This window comes from Rhipicephalus sanguineus, chromosome 3 (genome assembly GCF_013339695.2).
Source record: "Rhipicephalus sanguineus isolate Rsan-2018 chromosome 3, BIME_Rsan_1.4, whole genome shotgun sequence".
NCBI lineage: Eukaryota > Metazoa > Arthropoda > Arachnida > Ixodida > Ixodidae > Rhipicephalus > Rhipicephalus sanguineus.
The window spans coordinates 227,265,945-227,291,764 of record NC_051178.1 but is presented as its reverse complement, the minus strand read 5'-3'; positions in this window follow the sequence as shown (position 1 = coordinate 227,291,764).

The following is a 25,820-nucleotide window of genomic DNA, read 5'->3' as shown; positions in this document are numbered from 1 at the left end:
GTGAGCTAGCCTGCGGCCTTTGGGAGTTTCTGTTTGGTATACCCCACGCTGGATGGTACGCATTGAAATCTCCGAGAATTATCAACTTTTTGGCTTGCTTGCAAGCAGCAGTAAAAAGGTGTCCAAATTCGTCCCGTCGAGATTTAGGTGCACTGTAGATGTTTAGTACGAACAAGCTGGTTTGCGATCGAGATGTGGGTAAGATCTCTATAAGAACGTGTGGAATATTTGAGTTGTCGAGTGTGTGATCGACCACTGTGATGTGTTTAGATACGAGGGTGGCCGCTAAATGCGGCTTGGTGGTGTCGCGTTTATCTGTGTATGTGTTGTAACCAGGAAGTGTAGGAGTGCAGTGCACTTCTTGGAGTGCTATCACATCTGGTTGGTGTGGCTTTGTAGATAGGAATTGTGTGAGTGCCCCGCGCTTCTTGCGGTAACCTCTACAATTCCATTGCCACACTCGGAAGGGTGTCGTAACAAGTTTCTTATGTTTGCTGGCCATGATTGCTCGGTGTGTCGGTGATGAGGGAAACTGTGCTTGAACGACCCGGACGGGTATAGGGGTGTGACCTTCGTGGATCTCGAGCCGAGTTTGTGTCATGTGGAAGGGAGTCAGCTGGCTGGGTGAGGGAAGTCGCAGGTCTGAATGAGCCTTAGCGTAATAAGAAAAGTACAAAACGGCAAAATCTCTGGCTACACCCGAGCCGCCCACTTGACTACCGTGTGTGTAGCTTTGGTCCGCACCAAAGATCATCGTTGGGTTTCATGGAAGGCAACGAAGTGTACGACGCATGCATCACACGCTTTCAGCTCCCGGTCATTCTTTTAACTAAACAAACTAATGTAATAAGCAATATGATTACTTGCAAAGGCGTAGGCAATTGTAAATTTGTGAACTTCGTAAAGCACACCTTGAAGTGCCGCTGTGTAGCTTGGCTCCTTGTTGCTTCCCTTCTCCGCTCTCTTTCAGTTGAGACAAATACAACTAACTCGCGAACATAGGGTCACAGTTAAGTCATAATATTTAGTGTCTCAAAATAAGGCCACTTTTTCTGCAGCCCTGATTTCAAGCTGCCCAGGATTTGACATTGGGCTTATTGAGACGTATGCCGACGTAAGGCAAAGAAAGCTCGCGAAACCTCTAAAAGCTTTCTGCACGGATTTTTGTTCGTATGACAAATTTTCTTCTTTGGAACTGTCGCCATTGTATACACTTTTCTCGGTATTCATTCAGTTCAGGTTTAGATAAAGAGTCAGTATACCAGTATACCGAAAATTTCGATGGTCAGTGCTCCAAGCTTAGCCGTTAACTAACCTTAACCTAACCTTATCACGAGGTATGCAGAGCGAAGTAAGGTAATGTGAACCCTTATTTCAAAAGTGCAGCGTTGATTGGTGACAAAAGTGGCTTCTTGCGTAACTTCTGGACTTGAGTTACAACCTTCACGGAACCGAGGGGCAGCTAAACAAGCGGCACGGTATCCCGACTCTATGGACTGATAAAATAATGGTAAAGATAAAAAAGCGCACGCGCTGAGTTACCATTGAAGCTTTTTATTGTTTCAGTTGATCAGCTATTTCAACAAAATTCTTCTGAGAACAGAATAGTACGAGTCTTTGAATTGACTGGAAAGTCACTAATGCGAGTTAGAATGTGTGGGATTTTTTTTTTCCTTTTAGGCAACTGATATAAATAATAAAGAGCACAGTAAATGCTTGACACACCTACGGTGCGTAGGAGTCCGCTGCTTTACAAAAGTAACAACAAGCCTCCACTTTATTAGTTTGCAATATAACGCTCTCTAGACTAGTATAAGGATGTTGTAATCACGCTAGTTTATGTCGCGCACTAAGCAACTTACTTGACCTTTTTCTTCAAATCTTGCTTCTTTGGAAACCAGGTCTCTGAGAGGAGTTGATTTCCGGCGAGGATAGTACATGGCAGAAAAATAAAACAAAATACTGAAGACATATACGTAGGAATCGGTCGATATTAGACTTTGCTGCCCTTGGGAAACAAGACAGTAGGTGTTGCTAACCTAGACGGTACAGCTCGCCTTGAAGAGCGAATAGTGGTTCAGAAATCCGCTCACTGTTTCGCGCTTGTTCTTTGTGAGGTTTGTGATGGCTTTTACAACATCGAATGACTGGTTTGGAAGACTAAGAAGGCGAAGTATGGCTAAAATCAACGCAGGAACGACATACCCGTTTGACCGCTTTCAACTGGTCCACGTTTCATTGTACAAATTTTACCATAAGATATGGACAATCAGGCCCGCGGTGCGATGTTTTTTGATTGAGCTAGGATCTTACATTGAGTGCATACAGTATACACATTAGTCTGTTCCGCACACTTTGTTAATACTTCCTGCGCGTGACGTGCTCAAAGACTGGAAAAGGCGATAACGTGCGAGGCACTGTGCACACCATTACAAACAATAACAAATGCAGCGATACATTTTATGCGAGGCCAGCTCCATCAGTAGAAGATCTGACGCGGTTGGTATACAGTTGCTTAATTGAATAAAACACCATTAGTCCAACTGAAGTGCGTAGAAAAATCGAACGCCCACTCGGAATGACGCTTTTGCGACATTCGACAGCCCCCGCCAAAAGAAGTGACTGTTGCCAGGGGCTGGAGTTCATGCCTTTCGATCACTTGTCCTATTCCGCTGGGAAACACGCCACGTTCCGGAGAATAAAGGTTTTTCATTCATACCTGATTAGAATGATATTAATAATAGGGTGTGTCCAGATAAGATCGAACACGAGGTCCCGGTCACCATTCCCGATTGTGATGAAATTTACTGTAGGTCTAGGCATTACACCCAGAACAATAGTTTCGCAGTTAGTATTGCGAAAAAAATTTTGTTCGCCTGAAAAAAAAAATACAAATTTCGGCCGCAAAAAAACGCTTTTCCGCCAATTTCGCGATTTCTGAATTTTCAGCGCACCTAGGAAAAAAACGGTGCACTTCTTCGTCACAATATTTATTCCCCTTAAAGAACAAGTGAAATAAAATCTTATGAGTCTATTATTTCCCTTGCTTGTCGAAGCACGTTTGAATAAAAAAATCACAATCATGGCAAATAGCACAAAATACCTCTATTTCATGAATTTGTTCCTGCAAGCAAGTTAAAGTGAGGATAATAAAAATCGGTACATGTTAACTTTGATACTTTCGCTCTCTTTTAAAATAATTTGTGTGGTTTTATCGCGCTCCGTTTTACTTGATAATTGGGCTGCAACGTAAGTGATTTACCAAAAACGCCGAACTTCGAAAATAATTTTCTCCAAAAGGCCATTTTTAATTTTTTTTAAAATCCCTCTGATTGAAGTCAAGGACGTCATCTACCATTGTGCAGAAAAAAACGTTGCATTATTTTGGTTGCTAACAAGTTATAGTGCGTCAAATGTGACCATGGCAGCCTAGCGGCCGCGTCGTTCGTTATGGGCTGAAACTCGCATATAAGTTGTTCAAGATACTTGTACGTGACATAATCACAAATCAGCAGCTCCACACCAACAAATGCGCAGCCCGGTGTCATGCTTCAGCAAGCTTTGTCTTGCGATCAGCCGCTTGACAAACCCGCAGCAGCGGCCGTTCGATGCTGCGGGCGCTGACATTACATGAGTGCCGCTTCGACTGCGGATGAGCTCCGCTTGAGCGCCAAACTACGCTCAGAGGACGAACGAGAGAAGGAATGCATCACTGTGAAAGTTGAAGGCCGTTAAGTGCCAACAAATGTCATAATATGCAACGAAAACTCTGCCGGTAATTTCCCAGTGAGCGCCTTCAATACAGCACGGTTGTATTTTTTTTCCCCTGCTGTTATGCCCGAAGCCGCATAATATCGTGATAAACGCTCGACCTGCGTTGAATATTCTATCTGCGGACGCACAACAATACAGTATTGTAAAAGCGGTTCTTTAATGAAGTAAAGGACTTGCACACACTTCTTTTCACAGCCGGCTGACACAAGTTTTCTCGCATGAGATGAACAACTGCAGTTTGAGTTGCTCGACCATCGGAAGCACGTATGACAGCTTTCTTAAGATGTCAATGGCTTTCTTTTTGTGTCATATGTTGCTCATAGAATGAACCTAATTATCTTAAGACTAACCGAAGAGAGAAAGCGACACATGAGCACACTACTGGAGGCACTCACTGGGAAATTGCCGGCAGAGTTTTCGTTGCATATTATGACATTGTATCCGTTTATTTCACGCAGCAATCACTGAGACTCTGTACATTCGGTATAGTGGCCGATGCCGCAATCCCCTCCACCTTTGTGCACCCATACGACGCCTTATCTCCTCTCCTGCGCTGTGCCCCGACAAGGTGAGAACGAGGGAGCACTGTCAAACGTCGTCATCGCCATTTCTTTCCCGTCTGAGCTCGGAGATTTGAATTCTCGTGCTCTGGAGACCAAAACTAGACCTAGCAGCCCCTTCGCTTCCAACTCTATTTGTATAGGGAAGGAGGGTCGTGCTTTGCAAAGAAAAAAAAAACAGAAAAAGAAAAGATGATAAACAATCTCCGCAGATGTCATGTAGTATGGCCAAATGTGTGAGAAAGAGAGAAAAAAAAAGGAAAAGCAAGACAAAGACATCGAAGCTGCGGTCTTGAAGCAAGACGCGTGCGATATGAGCACAGCGGGCATCGACCTGTCAGCGTCGTCGTCGGCAGCGGTTGGTTTCATATTCTGAGCGCGAACGACGGTGGCTTGCCCCGTGTGTTGACATGTCGTATTGGGGAGATCACCTCACTTGTGCTATAGGCTCGCGCCGACTATTTCGGTAGGGGATCTGAGAGGAGAAATAGGAAGCAGGTGAGATACGTTTCTTACTTTTATGTTTATTTTCGCCGCGCCCCTGCGTCATTATACATGCTGAAATTCGAAAAAAATTGTAGGATGCGTACGGCAAGCGCCACCCTAGGTGCATGGTCGCGAGCGTTGTGCTTATATGCGCAAGCTGAGGAGCCAGAGAATACGATGGGGTGCTGCTGCTTATTATGCGCTGTAAGATACGTACCGCACACATTGCCGTCACGAACTTGCATGACGCTCACATGGATATCGACTTGAATAATGTTTTGTATGTTGTTTCTTCTTCCAACACGTTCCCATGCTTGCGAATAATGGATGGGAAAGGACCCCATTTTCTCGCTATACGATAGCATGTGTTTCATCCCAGAAATGTTTGCAACACGCGGCACGTGTGCTATAGACGATAATGCGCCTTGCGATATCTTCGGAGGCTTGAAAGCTGGCAGCCAGAACTTTGTTAACATGCTGTTCTTAGGGATAATTTAACATCGGCCGCGAGATGCCACTGGAGCTCCAGTTTTGCCAGTAGCTCCCACGAATCACAATGTTTCGTTCCCGCCTGCGTACGATTGCCTTGCCCCCAGTCATAATACGCATCATTCCCCCTGTATTTGCGCTGTCAAAATGGCGACACACTGATATCTGGCAGCATCGCCTCACAAAAATGAAGTGCGTTACCGCACTGGAGATAAACCGTTGCGCATGCTAGGCTACCGATTTCGCTTGCATTTCTCGTAATAGGTCATACTATTTTGGCGCGGAACTTTAGCTCTGTACAAATAAATGACAAACGGAAGCACGCAAACGCCTTATCTCGCGGAAGTGTATGCTCAGAAGCACCATCAGCATTTTACCTCGCATCCATATATAGTAAAACTGATCGAGAGTAGCCATGAACACACAGGCACACCGCCCCCCCCCCCCACCCTAGTCGATACGCGCCATATGTGCGGGCTGACGTGCACCTAAGTCAAAATACGTACTCCGTTTATATGAAGCCTTGCTACGTTACTGCGTTGTCTCTGCGCGTATACACTGGATATCGTGCCGTGAGGGTAAAACAAAACCTATGTCCACCATGGCGCATATGCAGTGTCCTTCCACTATCCGAAAAAAAGCAAGGTTCCTTTATTTCTCTTATCGGCAGTGGCCACGATAGTAGCGACAATATAAACACGACAGGCATAAGAAGCAAAAAATCATAGCATATCCACGGGGTGAATGATGATGAGTGGGGCGAAGCGAACTCGCGCTGCAGCATGGCGATGGCATTGGCGTGAGCGTGGTCCTTCTTGATGGAAGATATTGTGACTAGATTGTTTGAGAACCACAATCTGTCGCACACACCGCAACTATGGCCGAAACTGTTATCAAGGAAGTCCCGCTGGAAGCGCGTGTCGGCGCCTTCGGGCAGAGCCCGCCTGATGCGTTTTGCAGCCACTTCACGTGCTCGCACAGCCTCGGGCTCTGCCTGCCGGTACGCGCGCTTTCTCGCGGCTTCACGGTCCTTCACATTTTGAAGATCCGATTCGCGCCGCAGCCGTGCAGCTTCGGCCTCGCGGGCTCGAACGGCGGGGTCTTCGCGCCGCAGCCGTGCAGCTTGTCGAGCAGCTTCGGCCTCGCGGGCTCGAACGGCGGGGTCTTCTCGCCGCAGCCGTGCAGCTTGTCGAGCAGCTTCGGCCTCGCGGGCTCGAACGGCGGGGTCTTCTCGCCGCAGCCGTGCAGCTTGTCGAGCAGCTTCGGCCTCGCGGGCTCGAACGGCGGGGTCTTCGCGCCGCAGCCGTGCAGCTTGTCGAGCAGCTTCGGCCTCGCGGGCTCGAACGGCGGGGTCTTCTCGCCGCAGCCGTGCAGCTTGTCGAGCAGCTTCGGCCTCGCGGGCTCGAACGGCGGGGTCTTCTCCCCGCAGCCGTGCAGCTTGTCGAGCAGTTTCGGCCTCGCAGGTTCGAACGGCGGGGTCTTCTCGCTGCAGCCGTGCAGCTTGTATAGCTTGTCGAGCAGCTTCGGCTTCGCGAGCTCGAACGACGGAATCCGCTTCGCGGCGTCGACGTGCAGCTTCGGCTCGCGGGCTCTCACCTTCTACGTATGTAACTGCGCGGTAGTAAACACGGACGACAAGAAGATACAAGGACCTATGTCCTTGTATCTTCTTGTTCTCTTCTTGTACTACCGCGCAGTTACATACGTCGATCATGAATCACCAACTCGCCCAATCGTGCACCTCTCACCATCTGTCTGCGAGCGCGCGCTGCCGCCGCCTTCCGTGCCCTCCGTTCCGCAGCCTTGTCTTCCATCTGGCGACTCCGAGCTAAAGAGAAAGCGTGCCAAGAGGGAGCCTCATGGAGCGTTACTTCCGAAATGTTGTCTTCGGGTGTCGTTGAAAACACGAGACGTAGCAAATAAGAAAGAATGCCACACAGGCGAACACGCACGTGAGTGTCACTCGTCAACGTCGTCTTCTTCTTCTACTGCATACCAGAACGCGCGCAGTAAAGAAGAAAGAATGCCACACAGGCGAACACGCACGAGAGTCTCACTCGTCAACGTCGTCTTCTTCTACTGCATACCAGAACGCGCGCTTCTCACGAACTAGAGGTGGCTACTACAAACAAACAAACCTACAAACGGAGGATGGACAGACCCACAGCATAAGGAGCTTCGCCCCTAAAAAAAAGAAAGCGCCATGCGTGCGCGGAGCGCGCAGCACAGTCACAGCGAAAGCTGGTAGAGCGGCCTTTCTGGAGCCTGTTCTAAACTCTCTTGAGAAAACTAATACAAGTACACATCCATGGTATCACCTACGTCACAAATCATAACTTTTGTGCAGTACGGAAACGCCCGCTATGCCATTATTCGTCTGTCTGCGGATAAGAGATGTACCCGCTACACATCTGTAAGGTATTATGTGCACTTTGTTGATGCTACATGCGGCTCATTGCGATGAAGAATTATGGCTAAGCACTTTGTAGTGGGGGGGGGGGGGGGGGAAAGCTTTAAAGCACACACTCGTTGCGCAATTAGCATTGTGTGACGCCTGGTTGTTATTTTACTCTTCTGCCATGTGTTACACATGTTAACGCGATTCCTTGCCCATCATGAACTATGTATAGGGTATTTTTGCAAAGGAGTTGGAAGCACCAGCGTGGCTCTGTGGTAGAATGTGCAACCCCGGAGGACATCTCTCATTTTCATTTGTATGTTATCTTCTCTTGGCCACTGAATCCTTGTTCCCCGCACGAATGCCACCGGTAATCGGGTGAGCCACAACTCGTCGGTTGGAATCGCAGGTAGAAATCGAGGATGTCGACACTCAGTCGATTACCCGTGCCCCAATGACTCGAGAACGCGCATAGCCAGAGGCATAACTGCACGCGCGTGCGCTAAGTCTCTCTCCCGCATGCTCAAATGGGTGCACCAGTCTCCATCAGAAAGAATTGAAAAAAAAAAAAAAACTAATAACCAAGAAGTGCTCTAAGAGACGTCGGCTTCGTTGTGCCATTTCTTGCGGGGACACAATTTCGTTCGCTCAGAAGGTAATCAAATGACTGGTACTGATTTATCTCCTTTTATGTATTATTTTGCCCATCCCAAGTAAGCTATGAGGAGCGTAGGTCTTGTTGCCTGCAGCAATGAAGTGAACTAAAAAGAGCTGGCGTAAGAGAAGGGTTAATTACATAGGCCTCAGGCCTGGTGAACCACCCGACCTTGATTGTTAAATGCACGGTTCATTTCATCCTTCGCTACTAGACACTCCGCACGAATCAAACTTGGACTTGTGCTTTTGCCATCTTTTTTAAAAGGCCTAAGGGCAAGCTTTGTAATTTACAATACAAATGCTGGTCTTCCGTCTTTTGTGTTTTAGGGGCGTAGCTCCTCTTAGTCTAACCTTGTCCCATGACAGGCGTAACCGCGGTAGTATTTCCCGAACAGTATGATAGATGGCGCTGTCCCATAGAAATAAAAAAGATAAAAATACAAGACAAATAAATAAAAAATAAAAATAAAAATAAAAAAAATGAAAAATAAAATTAATAAAGACAAATAAAAATATTAAAAAAATAAAAAATAGACAAATAAAAAAGAAGGAAAAACGGAAAATAATCAAAGCAACGTATCGCTTTGATTACTGCTGGGCGAAACCACTGAACATTTCACGGTGTACACATGATTGCTTCAGCAGCTTCGCTCAAGCTCTTCATCATTCACCCGTGGATATGCTGTAATTTTTTATCGAACAATGTGTAGAAAATCACCTTAAGTTGTATTATCGTACTGTGGCACTTCGTGCAGCGTACTCGGTTAGTATCAGCATTTTTTCTCCAATATTGCAGCATACAGTATTACAGTATTTTGGCTTGCGTATATGTATTGGTGGTATTAGGTATAATTCTATTAGAGAACAGTTAGTTCAGTTAGCTTACAGCTTTAGCAAAACCACACCGTTTTCAACACTCGTCTCGGTCTCGCTTGTCAGCTCGGTAAACACATCGTGAACACGGAAATCTCTGCCCGTCGCTATTTGCTGCCACGCCTGAGTATGAAAAAAGCAAAAAACAAAACAAACTCACGTAGTCAATAAAAAAAAAGGTAGCCTGAGTTAGTGAAATAACTGCCGCACGTGTGGTTCCACTATCAGTAACATGAGGTTGTTTACTCGCCGCAACTTAACACTGGAAGAACATTGTTGTTTCCGTTGATCTGTCACTGACACGCACAGACACTTCTTTTCGCAAATATACGGCATATAACAAAATAACAGGGCGTAATAGCAACATATTACTTCGTCGCTAAATGACCTGCGTCTGACGGGTAAACAGACATCCGAAGGCCCTTATCAGCTCCATTAGCTGGCCATACGATGATGAAGTTGAGAAGTGCGGTGTAACAAGCCACGAGAGGGCGTAATGGCAGGGCATGTATCTGATGTATCCTCGTAGAGGAGCAAGGGTATAAAAACCAAAGAAAATTACGTTCGGGGAGCATCAACGGCAAAGCGTAAAGGTAGAGTCCGGAAGTGCAGCGACTTTGACATCTAAACACCGTCCCCATAGGCACGTCATTTGCTCGCCTATGACGCCGGTGTTCACCCTAACTTTGCTGCCGGAAGATGTCGTGGGTATCAAAGAGTAAGAGGAATAGTTAACCAAAGACAAAGTCAGAAAAACGACAGCGATAATCGGCGAAATAGCTTAGTCATTGAGACTTTACTGCGCTGTCTCCGTTTTTTTCTCTGTGCTTCTGAACTGAAAGAGCTTTCGTGCCTTTAGGATAGCGTCGAGGTGTGGCAAGCTGAAAAAAATATAAGTGGCGTGAGTGTAAGGTATTAGGGTAGGAGTAGAAACAAAAGATAACAACTCGACGACAGAGTGGTTGTACAGAGTGATGGGGTGTGGAAATGAAGTGCGCTCTGCAGAAGATAACGATCCTCAGACGAAAACAGGAACATACATACTTGAGAAGGGTTCAGTGGAAATAGAAAGCGCAGAATTGCGGCGGGAAAAGAAATATTGTGCAACGAACACGACTCGAGGAGAGGGAACGATGAATGGGTGTAACAAAAACACAGCAGTATGGTGATTTGTCATTTTAATATAGAGATGAAAATCCTTCAGAAAATATTCTTATGTTTAGGTAAACTTGAGCACATTTAGCAAAGCCTTTAAAAATTCATATCACTGTGGTGAACCACGTACACATCTCGAGCATAAAGCGAGGGTTTATCTTGCTCTGGGAAAGAGAACGCGCACAGAGAAGAATGCTGAAGCAGTGATCTTCTAAAAAATTGTGCAAAGATGCTTTTCAGGCACTATTATAAAAACGAGTCTTCACATGCGTATTCAATACTTCGCAAGTGCTGCACGCAGCCTATGAGCCGACTAGAGGCAAAATGGAAGGCAAATAGGCAATGTTTATCCGAGTACGCGGTAACAAGGACACGCTCTCGTTAGAGAGGTACACAGACCGTGGTAACATGGATATTTTTGAACGACAGTACGCAGCACTGATCATGACAAGCGTGGCAAAAAAGTGCTCCCAGGTGAATAAAATATGAGACATACACGCACAAGAACTTCAGGGATACGCATAAGAAAATCAGTATCACAAATATCACCGCACACACACCGCACAATATATGGTTTGCCGCTGGCCTGCCAACGGTCCCTTCAAATAGTTCTCATTAAGTGAAGAAGCTCTCTCTGTCCCAATCGCGCCCGCCTCGTTAGATTGTGCCCCTATCTATTACATCTTCTGCTGCACTAAAATGGGTGCCATTTCTGACGGTTATCTCGCTTTTCCACCCAATTCCTCTATCTCACCCTTTCTATTTTAGATGTAGCGGAGTTCAATCCGGTGGTGGTGGTGGTGTGCGGCGTGACCACCCTTACTGCGCATGCGCAAGCCCTCTCCACACACCGCCTCTCCCTCCCCCTCTCCACTTTCCCCTCCCCCTTCCCCCTCACCACTTTCCCTTCCCCTTCTCCTCTTCCCCTCTCCCCCCCGTTCTCCACTCCCCCTCTGACACGCGGGCTCGACATGCCGAAACGCTGCTTCGCATCGCCTCATGGTCCCCTTTAGCGGGAGATGGTGCGATTTTTTTTTATTATGTCTACTGGACTTCGCTATTTCTTCTTTATCTCCAGTTTTTTTTTTGTTCTGTTAATCTGCGTGGCACAAGTATCACACTCGCAAGCAACTCCGCAGTAGTGGTAAGTATAAAAAAAACACAGCATATCCACGGAGTGAATGATGATGAGTGGGCGAAGCTGCGGAGGTTCATCGGTAAACCGTGAATCTTCCGTGAATTCTGCCCAGTACATCATCACCGACGTGAGATCGGGCGCGTTTATACTAAAGGTTCGATGAGTTATGACGACTTCCAGCACACTTTAATTTTACATGTACGCTGTGAATTTTCATTGTTTAGAAAACCATTGCTTTAGAAAACATCTGGCGTCTTTTCGTTTTGCTTTAGAAACATCTGGCGTTCTTTCGTTTTGCTTTTAGAAAACATCTGGCGTCTTTCGTTGGTTTATTTCATCAATCAACGGCGTTTTGAACAAAATTTTTATTGTTTAATCACGCACAGGAGAAATCTCACCAGGCACTAACTTGGAGGTAAACAATGGCTGCTAATGGGAATGAGAGATAGAAGAAGTCGGCTTTTAGCTAACACTTACACTTCTACTTCTACCAACGTTTCCTACTGGAACATGCCAATGGCTGCTAATGGGGAAAGAGACACAAGAATTCGGCTTTTAGTTAACGCGCACGCTGCGAATTTTTTATTGTTCAACAACGCACAGGAAAAATCTCCCACCGGCACCATCTTGGAGGTCAAAGCGTAAGACTGGTTACGCACTACGACTACTACGACTACGACTACGAGGGACGAACGGGTGCCGCCTTAAGGAGCTTCGCCCCTAAAAAAAGAAAAGAAAAAGAGCCGGAAAAAGCAGTCGTAGAGGTCTAACGGTCGAAATGAAGGAATTCTAGAAAATGTGCATTGGGTGAAACGTTTTAAGCAATGAAGAAAAACCACGGAAAGCTGTCTTCTGGTGCTGACAGGGAGTTCCGCGGATATAAGCAAAGGTGCTTAAGGCGCTGCAGCGCCTTAAGATTTGAGAGTATATGTAGAGAAATAAAAAGCATACCACAACGTTAAATATTGATAAGAAAAAATTGTTGTAAAAATAGACCGCATACAGAGAGAGACACAAAGAAACATGGAATGAAGAAAATATTCGAGGTGATTTTGAGAGGGCAAAGACTAAAATTATTGCGGGGTGTCGTGGTCCGGAGCATTTTATATGCGCCAGCTGGGCGTGCAAAATACTCTTTTTCGGCGTTGCGTTACGGAATAAAAGTGGCGCTGGCTATCCCTAGACCACTGTGCCTAGGTGTTAAAGCAACGCGAGTGCGCGTTTCAGCGTTTGCTACCTTAATCCCTTGTTGTAAGATCTGTTAGCAGCCTTTCATTTTAACACGGAAGCTGTGCTAGCTTGCCGTAAAATGTCGTGACCCAAAAATATCATCATCATGAAGCTAAACGCGCTCTCTTCGTCCAGCTCTTGTTCATCTTCGTTCCCAGAACACGTGCGCCTATTTGTCGGCGCATAGAAAGGGGGAAGCACAAGGCGAAGGAGAGATGTGAGAGTGAGGAGGAGGGCGAAGAAAGAAAGAGAGAAAGAAAGAGAGAGACAGAAAGATATAAAAGGAAAATCTTGGCGAAAAAAATTCCTCATGAGGCGGCGGGATTTGAACCCGCGTAGCCACGATCCTAAGGCGAGCGTCTTAGCCACTCGGCTATCCAAGCACGCTCGCAGAACGCAGCATAGCCTTGTATAGTATCGTATAGTAAGGGGGTAAAAAAAGGCAGAGAAAGGGAAATGGTGAAGAGGAGAGATGTGAGCTTGAGTAGGAGGTAAAGGAGACGGAGAGAGAGTAAACTACAGCACATAAAGAATCAGAAAGAAAGAAATAGAGATAAAGAAAAAGAGAAAGAATCAAACAAAGAGAAAGAAACAGAGAGAGAGAGAGAGAGGAAAAAGATAGAAAGAAACAAATAGAGAGAGGAAAAAGATAGAAAGAAAGAGGAACAAAGCGAAAAATAGAGACAGAGTGAGACAAATATAGGAAAGAAAGAGAAAGAAAAGAGAGAGAGAAAGAAACAAACAAACAGAGACAGAAAAGACAGAAAGAACAGAAAGAAGAGAGAAAAAGAAAGAGAGAGAGAAACAAAAAGAAAACTAAGCAAAGAAGTCCGCCCAGCTCGAGAGTAATATAGGGAAATAGAGAAGTAGTTTGGCCAGCGAGCGGCGACGGGCTCGTGCTTCGCCGTGCCAAGCTTCGCGCGACTTAGTGCAAACTTCCCGCATTTTCTTTATGATTACCTTTATTGAAATGTGCGAACTTGTAAATTCCGCCAAGTGACTGTTCAAAACGAAAACTATGTTAACATGCTTACATGTGTGTAAGAGGGGTAGCTCATTCGTCCAATAGCTACCTGGTATCAAAGTTACCCGATATCAAACTGCCGATAAATTAAGGCATAAAAGAATTTTTTTAGCTACATTTTGTGGCAATTAAGCATGATGGAGGTGACACGATAAATTTAACACTTCAAAACTCAGAAAGTTGCATCTGTTAAACGCATCGATCAAATATTTAGGCACAAATCGGGTGATGAAGTCGCGCGCGCGCACGCACGCACGCACACACACACAAACACACGCACACACACACACCCTCGCCAAGAATTTCTTTCTTTCTTTCTTTCTTTCTTTCTTTCTTTCTTTCTTTCTTTCTTTCTTTCTTTCTTTTTCTCTCTCTCTTTTTACTCGTTTTCTCGTCAGTCAGAGCTACTGAGGGAAAGGTCGGCGCACATGTCGTTGGAGCGAAGCACAAGATGAAGAAGAGGACGAAGAGAGCACGTGCCGGTTCATGATGATGATCATTTTCTGTTCGCTCTGCACGGAGTACACGGTAGGCTTTAACAGCTACGCTGTTAAAAAAAGAACAAAGAGCTATTGTACTTCAAAGGAGGCTCATACTGAACTGCGATTATAAATAAGCTAGGCATGATTTATGCATTGTCCATTCAGGAGCGCCTCCTCGCAGCGTTATATATGGGCCGTTTGAACAGTCTTTTAAAAAGGGACAAGAGGAAACACAGATAAATATCTCGAGGATAAGGTTTTGCACTTAAGCCAATACAGACGGGCGTCAGTTGTATACGAAGTCTCGGATAGCCGCCACTGACAATTCCTCACCGTGCGTTTAGCATTGCTTATGCGTGCAACATAAGCTATGTTTCCAAAAACTAAACTGCATGGCGTTCATAACGCAAGCATCGAGCAACAGAACGCCTATAGGAGGTAAAATCGTACAAAGGCGTGGAGAGGCGGATAACGGCTGCTCGATGGATATAGAATACAGAAGAGGCTTGGTTGATGTGGTGACCGGATGAGATATATTAACGCGATAGCGTTAGAAAGCTCGTGTCGCAGAAATTCCGGTGTCGGCACCATTGGTTGTGAGCGAAAAATCGTCTGTGAGCAAAAAAGTCGAGAAAGAAGCAAATAAAATACAGAATAAGATCTTCGGTTCCATTGAGGATCGAACCCGGGCCGTTCGCGTGGCAAGCAGGTGTCCTACCACAAAGCCACGATGTTACTTGCAGCTTCTTCGCAAAAAAAAAATCACTAGATAAATGACATGTTGTGGAAGGAGTCTCCTTATAAGGAGGTTTTCTCCTTAACGCATTTTGTTCGGCATGTGTCACGACGAAAACGAGCCCATTCGGCGATTTGTAGGCGCATTTGGGAGGCCATCAAACTACGTCGAAAAAGGCCGGTATAGTGCAGCCATCGCCGCTAAAAACACACACGAACTTTCAAACAGCTCTAAAGATGGACAACTATGTCCATCTAGCGGAAAACATATCAAGCCAACGCCGGCTTGCGGAGGCGTTGATCAAGCAAACAGCAAACTGCAAACTCTAGATAATGTGCTGCCATCTGTGAGGCATTGTGAGACTCTCATGGCCTCCGAGATGGCGAGCGCGCGGCGTGTATCTTGGAGGCCATGCGACTCTTGCTTTAGATTAAAAACCTGTACCATTCGCGCGCGCGCGCGTGTGTGTCTGTGTGCGTGTGTGTGTAACAATACACATTAATAAATATGCATTTAGTGGTTGAAGTGCGCACTAGGGGGCGGATTTCGCTATCGCGTTCAACTCTTAAAGGCGAAGCTTAAGGGTCCCCCAATTTTCTGAGGGCTAGACACATTTACGGCTTGCAAGAGGACGAAACGCGCGTGAGTGAAGCAGGTGGCGTTTATCTGAAGACGCGCGGACTATCCAAGCGTCCTTTATTTCAAGAATTCTTTTCTTGTTTGCGCTTAGCAAGGCACATGATTTGAAAGAAGTTTCAGAATATAACTAAAGAGAATGACGCAGCAGTCTAAAAGCATGATTCGCATGATCAGGAAGTACAACAGAAACCAAGGAACATAGTTTGAGCCGCATATATGTTTTACACTGTTTCATGGAAAGGTGTGGAGCTTTCATTGATTTCCAAAAGATGACCTCAGTGATAACACATGGCGTTAGACAACTCAACCACATGTCATGTATGCGCCGGCGAAATAACGGCGAGCTATTTATGTTCACCATTCACCGCCGGTGGTACGCAGGTCTCGGAGGAGCTCCTGCCTTTTCTTTCTACATTTTCTTCTACTCCTACATTTTCTTTCAGTTTCAAAAGTGCCCTTGAGACGCGCACGATAAAGTGGTCCCTTTCTGTACTCACTCATGATGTGGAAGAGAGAAAGAGAACAACTTTATGAAAATGCCTGCAGAGACGATTAGGCATGAAAAAAAAAATATGGCTGATCCCTCCGTCATAGGAATCGGTATAACACGAAAGTGAAACGTGTCTTCACAGAAATAGTGCTTATTCTGTAGTGATATATGAGAGCTTGTACAATGTCTATTCGTGTTTGGCACCTATAGCACCGTTTTATGTGGATGCACCCATGTTGACAGCATGTCTCTATCGCGACGACTAGCGCCCATGATCATTATTAAACCGTTGTGGTAGCTGACGGTGTAAACATATATTTGGACACAGCGAATCGGGAATCCCGCGTAAGGATGATATCAGCAAGCTCATAATCAACACTGGTACCCGGTATGCGCTTCTCCAAAGCGTCGTCAATTGAGGAGAGAAACGGCACGGTGTGCGCTTTCTAGTAATGGGTAGCCGACGCCTGTGCTCATGCATACATAACACACACTGCGCTTCAGCAACACGGGAGGTAGAGGTTCGTAGCCTGAGCCGCAAACGCGTGCGTCCCGCTGGCCTCTGTCTCGCAGGCGCGGCACTCGCTCCACCAAGGCACGACATTCGCCCGTCAGAATCGCGTCCTTTCTGCAACGCATATCGCAGCAGTTTTGTTAGTCGGTGCTCTCGCAATTGAAGCAGTCGGCCACGGAGAAATCCCGTTGGTGCAGGTGGAATCTGAACTACTGCGATGAGCCGACGCACGCTAACACGAAGCCAAAGGCAATGAACGTAACTGCGTCAACGTCAACGTAACTGCGTCAAGGGTGCCTCGGCGACGCCAGCGCGGCCAGTCTACCTCTCTGGTATCGAGACGCTTTAACCATTACCTCCGATATCGCGTGCGATCTCGGAGTAAGCGCTAGTAAGTGTTGATCGTGAAGCATTACTTCTTTTCGCATCTCACAGACGGCGGCACCGCCCCGCTCCGCCAGCCGTGAAAGAGAATGTGTGAAAGATATAAGGCGCGTTCGCGCCGTGTCGGGCATCTCCCGAGTTAGCTTACTCGGTAGGGTGTCGGGCGCTTGCCGTCGCGGCCGCAACGTCGTGGGTTCGATTCCCAGCGGGGTATCTTTTTCTTGGTTTTTTTCTTCCTCACCCGTTGGCGTCCATTTTATCAACGTCATATCCGTGACGGATGTACTTGGTGGACCCCGGCATAAAACACTTTCGTGTTAAAAAAACACCGGGCACACCTTGCGTCAGACGACCCCGTGTGGTAGGAAACGCAGAGGGGTCATTCCACGCGCCGCAGTTTAAAAGAAAGAGAAATATCTAAGAGCGTCTGATTCTCCACTGTTGACACGCAGTCTTGGCCAATCCCCCAGAGTGGGTATGTGCCATAATTTTGAGGAAACAAACAAACAAACAAACAAACAAACAAACAAACAAACAAACAAACATTGTCGACACTTGCAGCGCGTTGCCCACAACGACACTTGCAGCACAAAGACGTAACAACTGTGCTAGTTGTTAGTACACGCTTGTGGTTTGTGTACCTGTTCGTTCATTTCGGGCGTCCTTCTTTGTGCTCTGCAAGTATCGAGCTGCTTGTCGTTCTTCGTGTGCCATTCCAATTTCTTGCTATCGCATTCATTGCTTCGCCCTGGAGATGAAACTGTGACTTTTAAATGCGAATGCATTTCTTAGTCGGGCTATGTCAGGCGTCCGGCGTTGTCCGCGCGCTTCTCCGCTCTCACTCCCTTTCCGAATAGCAACAGCTGCGGGCGCGCGCGCTTACCCCCCCCCCCCCCCCCCAGCAACCGGAGCAGGTGGTGCGGGCGGAGTAGCGGAGAGTGAGTGCAGAGGAGGAGCACGCTCTGGCGTGTGAGGGCGCTCGCATCGCGGGAGCTCGGCGGAGCTCCCGCGTGTGCGGAGAGATTGTAGGAGAGGGTAGGTGCAGTGCTTCGCCGCTCCTTCTCTCGCCGTTCGCTCTCTCTCCTCCCTGCGCCACCGCCTCAATGCAGTGGGTTTGAAACGCGCTTGTAGCGTTTGTGCTGCCTTGGCACAGCTTGATAACAGCGCGTTCTAAACGCGTTTGTGCTGCATTGAAGGCGGTGGCAACATCCCTGAGGTGATTACGAACGCACGTAGGAAGCGTTCGTTGAAAGAGGCGCCCAAAAGGGAGACACTTGAGCGCGTCGATGTGTCCAGCTTTAAGCCATTAAAATTACTACGCCGTGAACTCTCGGCGCAAGAAATGCATTCCCATTTCCTCACGATTCCCTTCGGGGAGGTGGGGGCATTTTTTTGTCGTCGTCGTCGTTGTTGTTGCTCTTGTTGTTGTTAGGAAATGAGGAATGTCAGAGCTCGAATGATGGTGATGCTCTAAGAGTGTATTAAAGTTCATTTAAGAAAAACTCGCACGTCAGTTCTCTCGATATGAGCATTTATGATGCGTTTAGTTTGAGCGTTTCCATCTACGTATCTATCTATGTATCTATCTATCCGCCTACGTCTGGGTGATCTCATGTTCGCCTCCTTAACTTGGTGTAGACCAAAATTGGCATGGGAGGGCAAGAGGATTTGGCGAATATGACTTTCGGGTCATGATATGAATAACGTGAAAATGTTGTCGCGTACGTCGTCAAACGCTTTCCTCCAGACACGTGTGGAGGAGGAAATAACTTTGTTCCGAGTCCTGCGAGTTCTTGGGGCGGGCCTATGGCCCCGCCTAGGAGACGGCCAGGAGTCCTTGAACCCTGGCGGCTTCCTCGGCCCGCTGGACGGCCCAGAGCTGATCCTCGAGGGCGGAGCTGAGCAGCGCGGCTTCCCAGCGTGCGCGAAGGCTGTCACTAGAAACCGCGTTCTCGGTATTGTGACTAATCCCTCGGCATTCCCATAACATATTCTCTAGAGTGGCTCTGGATTCACATTGTTTACATTGGTCCGTTTCGTATATATCCGGATATATGATATGCGAGAGCGCGGGATTCGGATACGTCCTAGTTTGTAACCGCCGCCATTTTTTTTTGCCACCTCACCCAAAATTGACAAAAAAACCAGACACGTGTGGCACATAATCTTTTACCACGACCCGCGGTGTGTGGGTATGAACCACAGGTGATTGACAGTTTATAACTACCCAGGAACGGCGAGAACAGGCATCGGTGATTTAAATGCGAGTGCGTTAAGAAAAACCGACACCGGCAGAGTTGACCCAACTAATGGAAATAATAAAAATTAGGATCCCAGCAGGAATCGAACCGAAGCATTATGCGTGGCAATCACGTTTTCTACCACAGAGCTACGCCAGGTCTAGAAACTGCTTTGGAAAAACAGCCTATGCAGGCGTAGTGCCGGTGCAACGTCAATTGTGGTTGTGGTGCTGGCTATATAATTTTACAAGAAGGCAATAAACACTACTTATGTACGTACTCCTGCGATACAGGCGTCATATCAGATTAACGTCTCCGCTTTTATAGCAGTCTAATAAACATTACATTTGTATTCCTATGATTCAGCTGGCTATATTGAAGAATTGCTCGACCCCGGAGGAACACATTACCGATAGCTAGGTATGCTATTCACATGAATGAACCATGAAGTGCACTTAGTTTCGATAATACTGACGTATGTACTCTAACGTGACAGCTGTCGTTACGTCGCACCATAAGTTATCTGTTAAAGGCCAGCGTTGTCGACGTGCCTGGTAAGCCTGCGATGTGCACACAGCTACTACACTTACAAAAACACGTCGATCCACCTCGTAACGCTTGGCTCAAAGCGGTAAAATACAGCATAGAACTACTCGCTAACTGTTTCGAATGAAATCGATTCCCACAACGCGTGGGATCCTCCTAATTTTCTTTTTTTCTGAATACGATCCTCATCACTTGCTAAAGAAAACTTGTGAACACGTATGGAAGTTTCTTGTTTTCTGCTTGTACGCTTTTGCGCCATTAGCTGGTCTGTGACGCACTTTAATAAATGTACAGTACAAAATACGCATTAATATCGGATTCAGCCTTGAACGACATGCAGTACCTTCCTGTAGTCGTAGCCTCCTTCCCCACCGTCAGATTCCCAAGGGTTGCGCAATTTGTGCAGAAACAAGTAAGCCTGCATAAGCAAGTTAGCGGCTACTGTACCACCTAAAAATAGCGATCTTGAGGCTTGATTCAGAAAGTTTTTCTCTCGCAAGTTCTCTTTCCGATTGGCTAGCCGCTATTGGAAATAATAAAGTCCAGTGCCTGGATTGGTTGGCGTATGGGGCGTAATCGTTCAAAGAGCCATGATGGCATGTGGGGGCGCGTCGAAACAATCACACTCATAACACCATTAAAGGCAATTGTTTCTCTGTGCTCTGAGTGTCGTTCTTGTTTGGATTTCCATATTCCATCATGGCTGCAAATTTTGCTTTGAGAAAATTTTGTGTAAGATCTTTAGGTGAATATGGGTACTGATTACTCCGTACTCTATTTCGATTAGACGTTGTCGTAGACTAGTCTGCCATAAAAAAAAAAAAAAAAACCCTTCATCTTTTATTTCCCTGCTCTTCGACGAGGTTGGCTGCGAACAAGGCTTTATGTTTTCTGGTTAATTACACTTCTACTAGGCAAACGAAGCTAGGAGAAAGAACGAACAAATAAAAAAAATAACTATCACCATCATCAATGGTTGTTCTCCATTCTGTTGCCTCGTGGAGTGTCAAAAAAATGGCTCATTAATTTATGAATATTCAATCCCCGACGCCGCGCCGGGGCGATCCCAGTGATGGGTACAGGCGGGGATGGTATAAGTCCCCCCTGCTGATAACTAATAATATCTGGGGTTTAACGTCCCAAAACCACCATATGATTATGAGAGACGCCGTAGTGGAGGGCTCCGGAAATTTCGACCACCTGGGGTTCTTTAACGTGCACCTAAATCTAAGTACACGGGCCTCAAACATTTTCGCCTCCACCGAAAATGCAGCCGCCGCGGCCGGGATTCGATCCCGCGACCTTCGGGTCAGCAGTCGAGTGCCATAACCACTAGACCACCGTGGCGGGGCCCTGCTGATAACGAGCGCGATGAAGTATGCCCCGCCACGACCCACGATGCGCTGGCCCACATGCGGCCCACATGCGGCCTTTCCAATGATCCGCGGACGCCAAGTGAGCCCTATCAGCTGAATTCACGTTCCTTGTTCGATGCACCATTGTGGGGAAGCGTACTATTGCTCATACAGTGCATTGACGTGTCGCTGCTTAAAGGGCCCCTCACCAGGTTTGGCAATTTTGAGCTGACTAGCGCAATGCATACACTGGGCGTTCACGATCACGTCTGCCAAAATTTGCAACGCTACGCGCCGCAGAAATGGGTCAAATTTCAAGCTGAACGCTGCTTGCCCTTCTTCTCGCGGCCGCGCGCCCAGAGAATGAGGGGATGACGTACATGAGAGAATGGCCCTGCGTAGGTGGTAGTGCTGTGACGTCGGTCCTCTACGTAGACGACTGTGCTCTGACGTCGCCAACAGTAGCACGTGACACTGCGATAAATATTTGACACGACGTGTAATTTGTGTAATTTGTTGCTTGAATGGATGCATAAAACTTGAGAACAATAATAAAACACACAAACGGAATGTGTGCGTTGTCTTTTTTAATTTTTACTGCGAATCGCAGCGAGATTCGAGACTAATCTACCTCCGTTTTGCACGCGTTCGTGTTCTCGCGCTTTGCGCATCGTGCAGACGCTACCTCTTACAACGAAACTAATTTTCCACCGCGTTCCAGCGCTTATTAGGCTCATTTATCCTCCCGCGTCTAACTAGATGTTCATGCGGCACACCGCTAGTCTCGCGTCCGTACAAATGTCGCAGCTTTCGTGTTCAGTATTATTATAGGTTGAAATCCAAGTGATCGGCGAGGGCGCATTCGGCATACCTTGCAGAGACGAAGCGCAAAGAACGCCGCCACAACACCGCTCGCGTCTCGGGGGCTCGGGCTGGTTCGGGCACGTCATGCGTTCGTGACATTGTGTGCGCATGACGTGTTCATGCGTATGCGTTATGTGATCCTCCCGCTCGCGTGCCGAAGAGGGCAGGGAAGGGATTTGGCTTGTGAAGGCTACACGGGGCGAGCGGCAAGGGTTTGCTGCTCGCCTCCTCGCATCATGGTTTCGCGCCGCTACAAATTATTGTTTTTCTCGGCTTCCATCGGACCGATTAGAAAAATTCTTGTGGCGTAATGCTCCTTATTGGGCTCGCAACAACTTCCAATGTCTAACTAAAATTCGCTATGTCACCTGGTGAGGGGCCCTTTAAGAAACTGAAATAAGTGTAGTTCGACTGCCAGAAACTGCATTTTCAATGTTCACTTCCGAATGACGTGACAACGTCGGCGTTTCCTTTGTTTTCTCTCGCTCTATTCAGTTGTTATTACCGCCACGTTCCGTAGTACGACCTGCGTCTAGTTAAGAACACTGCTTCACAGGGGAAGCCGAAGAAGGAGGTGAACATGATTTTACAAATGATTCTTTGTTCGAAAACATATCACAGCCCTGAATTGAGAAAGGACGAGCACTATCTGGTAGCCACGCTGCATCATCTTGCGATGAGGGCATGACCTGAGCAGCGAATACTTGGAGCTTCAACCAAGTCGATCATCAAAGTGTCCTCGGTAGAGAAGACAAGGTGACGTAAAACAAACAAGAAATTCAATATACCGCTGTACGCAAGAGCGGCGGTTGACGTGCTTTCAACATGAAGAGAGAACATCGAAGTGAGGGAGCGTGAACTGCGTAGGTGACGTGACCACTATAAATAACGAGGACCCGTGGTCATAGACGTCTTTACTGTGCAAGGGCTAGCTCCGAATCCACTTCGTTCTCCTCCCTCCGTTCCGTCTCTCGCGCCTCTGCCCGAGCCCATTCCCCACTTCTTTATTTTCAACATCCTCCGAGGGGGAGGGGACGAACGTGACATAAGTCATTTCGTTTCTTCTAACATGCACAATCTATGTACAGAGCTTCAGAACGGTGTCAGGTTCAAGACGCATGAAAAAATGTCTCTCCCATCCAAAGTCTGCAGTGCATGGCAGTGTAGCTACGTCACTCGATCGGAGAGGCGTTCTGTTCTTGCACCACTGCCGCGCCTCCCATGTGAATCTGCAACGAACATTGGTCCGGGACACAGCGTGTCGATCTGGCGTGGAAATTGTGTGCGCGTTTCCACCTCCGACGTTTCCATCCCGGCACGACACTGCTGTTGTGCTCCGCATTCGGGTTCTCCTGCAGACACTTTGCCACAGCGTATTGCCGTGGTGTTCTCCACGAAGTGCCTGTATGCCTGCAGCGACCTTTGCGTCTGTGGCACGAGCTATGCGTCATCACGAATTTGGAGACGGATGTCGAGATGGACGCATCTCCTGATAGGTTCAACATATCAGGGGCGACTCTCAGTACTTGGCTATTCCTCTGCTCCCTGGGAGTAAGCTCATAGAGGGGCTTGGGCACTTGGATCGCGCTGTAATAGTTTTGCTTCGGCGCCGTGTGCAGTGCACTGCACTTCCCTTCTGGATGCAGAAGTGTTTTCACTTCTACGCCTAGGTGACGAACTTGTTCGGTAACAACCTTGTCCAGTTCCACGAAGCTGAACGGAACAAAATCGTGACATCTAGGCTGCTGGATGTCAGGTCCCTGCTTCGGTCCCGGGTTTCGGCACCAAATATAAATAACGAGGACCAGTGGTCATAGACGTCTTTACTGTGCAAGGACTAGCTCCGAATCCACTTCGTTCTCCTCCCTCCGTTCCATCTCTCGCGCCACTCCCCGAGCCCATGCCCCACTTCTTTATTTTCAACAACCACTTTCATAGCCTCGGGGTTACGTCGAGCTAAGGCATGCGAGGTTACGTCAGCTAGGCCACGTGTCCTCGTGGGGGCCAAGTCTGAGGTCCTTGCCCAGACTTGCTACAGACACGCGGGCGCCTCGCGCGCTCACCCTCAGTCGAGGAGTGTACGTCCGGAGCAGGAGTGGGCTCCGCACGATAGATAGACACGTCACACGCCTGTAGAAACGCTTCGGCTGGACTTCTCGCTTCAAGCCCGTGCCTTCGTTAGGACCGCCTCCGGCGCGAAGATTGTTCTTATTGTCTAGCGTGGGCTTTAAGACCGTGACACGGTCCTCCACAGTGAACTTAATAATCATCGTCGAACATACTCATCAATATGCCTAAATATTCACATTGGGTCATTTTTCGTGCAGGACAAGCCGCACTACGGAGCTTATTTCTTTGCAGGCCTTTTACATTATGAAAATAACGAAACGAAGACCTTCCTGTGCACATCGAGGAAAAATTTGAAGGTTTGAATGTTATACTTTATCTGAAACACTCCATGCACGTCTACTTAACCTACTGGAAAAGAGACTTGGTCTCCGGTATGTACACAGTATATGTATATGTGTGTCATATGTGCTGTTGGAACGTGTATCACAGCGTACGTAGGTGGCGAAACAGAAGTAGCTCTTGCAACGAGCTCTCGCGCTATAATTAACTGAGAAGGTATGTAAGGAAGAAGATGGAAAAGAAGACGCAAGGGTACAGTCCTTAGAGGGCGAAAAAGAAGAGGAACGAAAATAAACAGCAATGGCGACCGTATTGGATTCGTGATTCCTCGGTGTCGTTAGAATTTTCTTCCTGCAACTTGATTATATCTTGGAAAATATCTTTGCCTCTTAACGGACTGTCTGTCTCAGCAATCTCCTCTTTTGTCAGTCCGGCTTCGTGTAGTCTATCTTCACTTTGGAGCCGACCAGTATGCGCGATGGCCGCTTTAAGTTCCTCGCGATTCATATCTTCTTTCGAGAATTGGCGATATGTCGCCGAACAGTCAGAGCTCACGCGAACAGATCGACTTTCCACCATAGACGCAGCATGCAACGCTCACCGTCTTGACACATCTTGCAGCGACGTCGACGCGCATGGCCGTCGGAAAATCGGAGCTGTTCAGGCGCGCCCAGGATTCTGCAGTAGACTGCGCCAAAATTGTAACGACACCGAGGAACCACGAATCCAATACGGTCGCCATTACTGTTTATTTTCGTTCCTCTTCTTTTTCGCCCTCTAAGAACTGTACCCTTGCGTCTTCTTTTCCATCTTCTTCCTTACAGTCGTTACAGTCTTACAGTGTCGTTACAAGGTATGCACAGGCAATCCCATTGGTGGGCATATTATTAGGAAATGCAAACAACTCCGAGAAATTCACGCCACTTTACGTTCTTTTCTACTGTTTTCGTGGATGTGGAAATATGATACTTTGCAACGTCCATGTGAGCCTTGATTTCTTCCTTTATTCAGCGCATGTTTTTTTTAGTCTTTACGAAATACTACTCCGTGAAAAAGGTCTTTTATTATAATTATCTAAATACAATCGAAACGCCTGCCGCTCCGAGGCATACGGGTCCTAAGCTTAAATTCTAGAAAGTGATTTAGAAAGTAAAGCGTATTTTAATGCCCGCTTCTAGTGGATAGCCCACAAGGACTCACGGCTGCGGTACCACCTGATTTGCAAGCGAAGACGCTCTACGCTGCACTTCAGAACATTATAGCTAAGCACCAATCCAAGGTTACAACGGGTATGAGTTCTAAGAAAAAGCAAGAGTAATAATTCGTGCAGTATGAATTAGGCTGCTAGGACGTGCACGTGGAAAATCTAAATCCCAC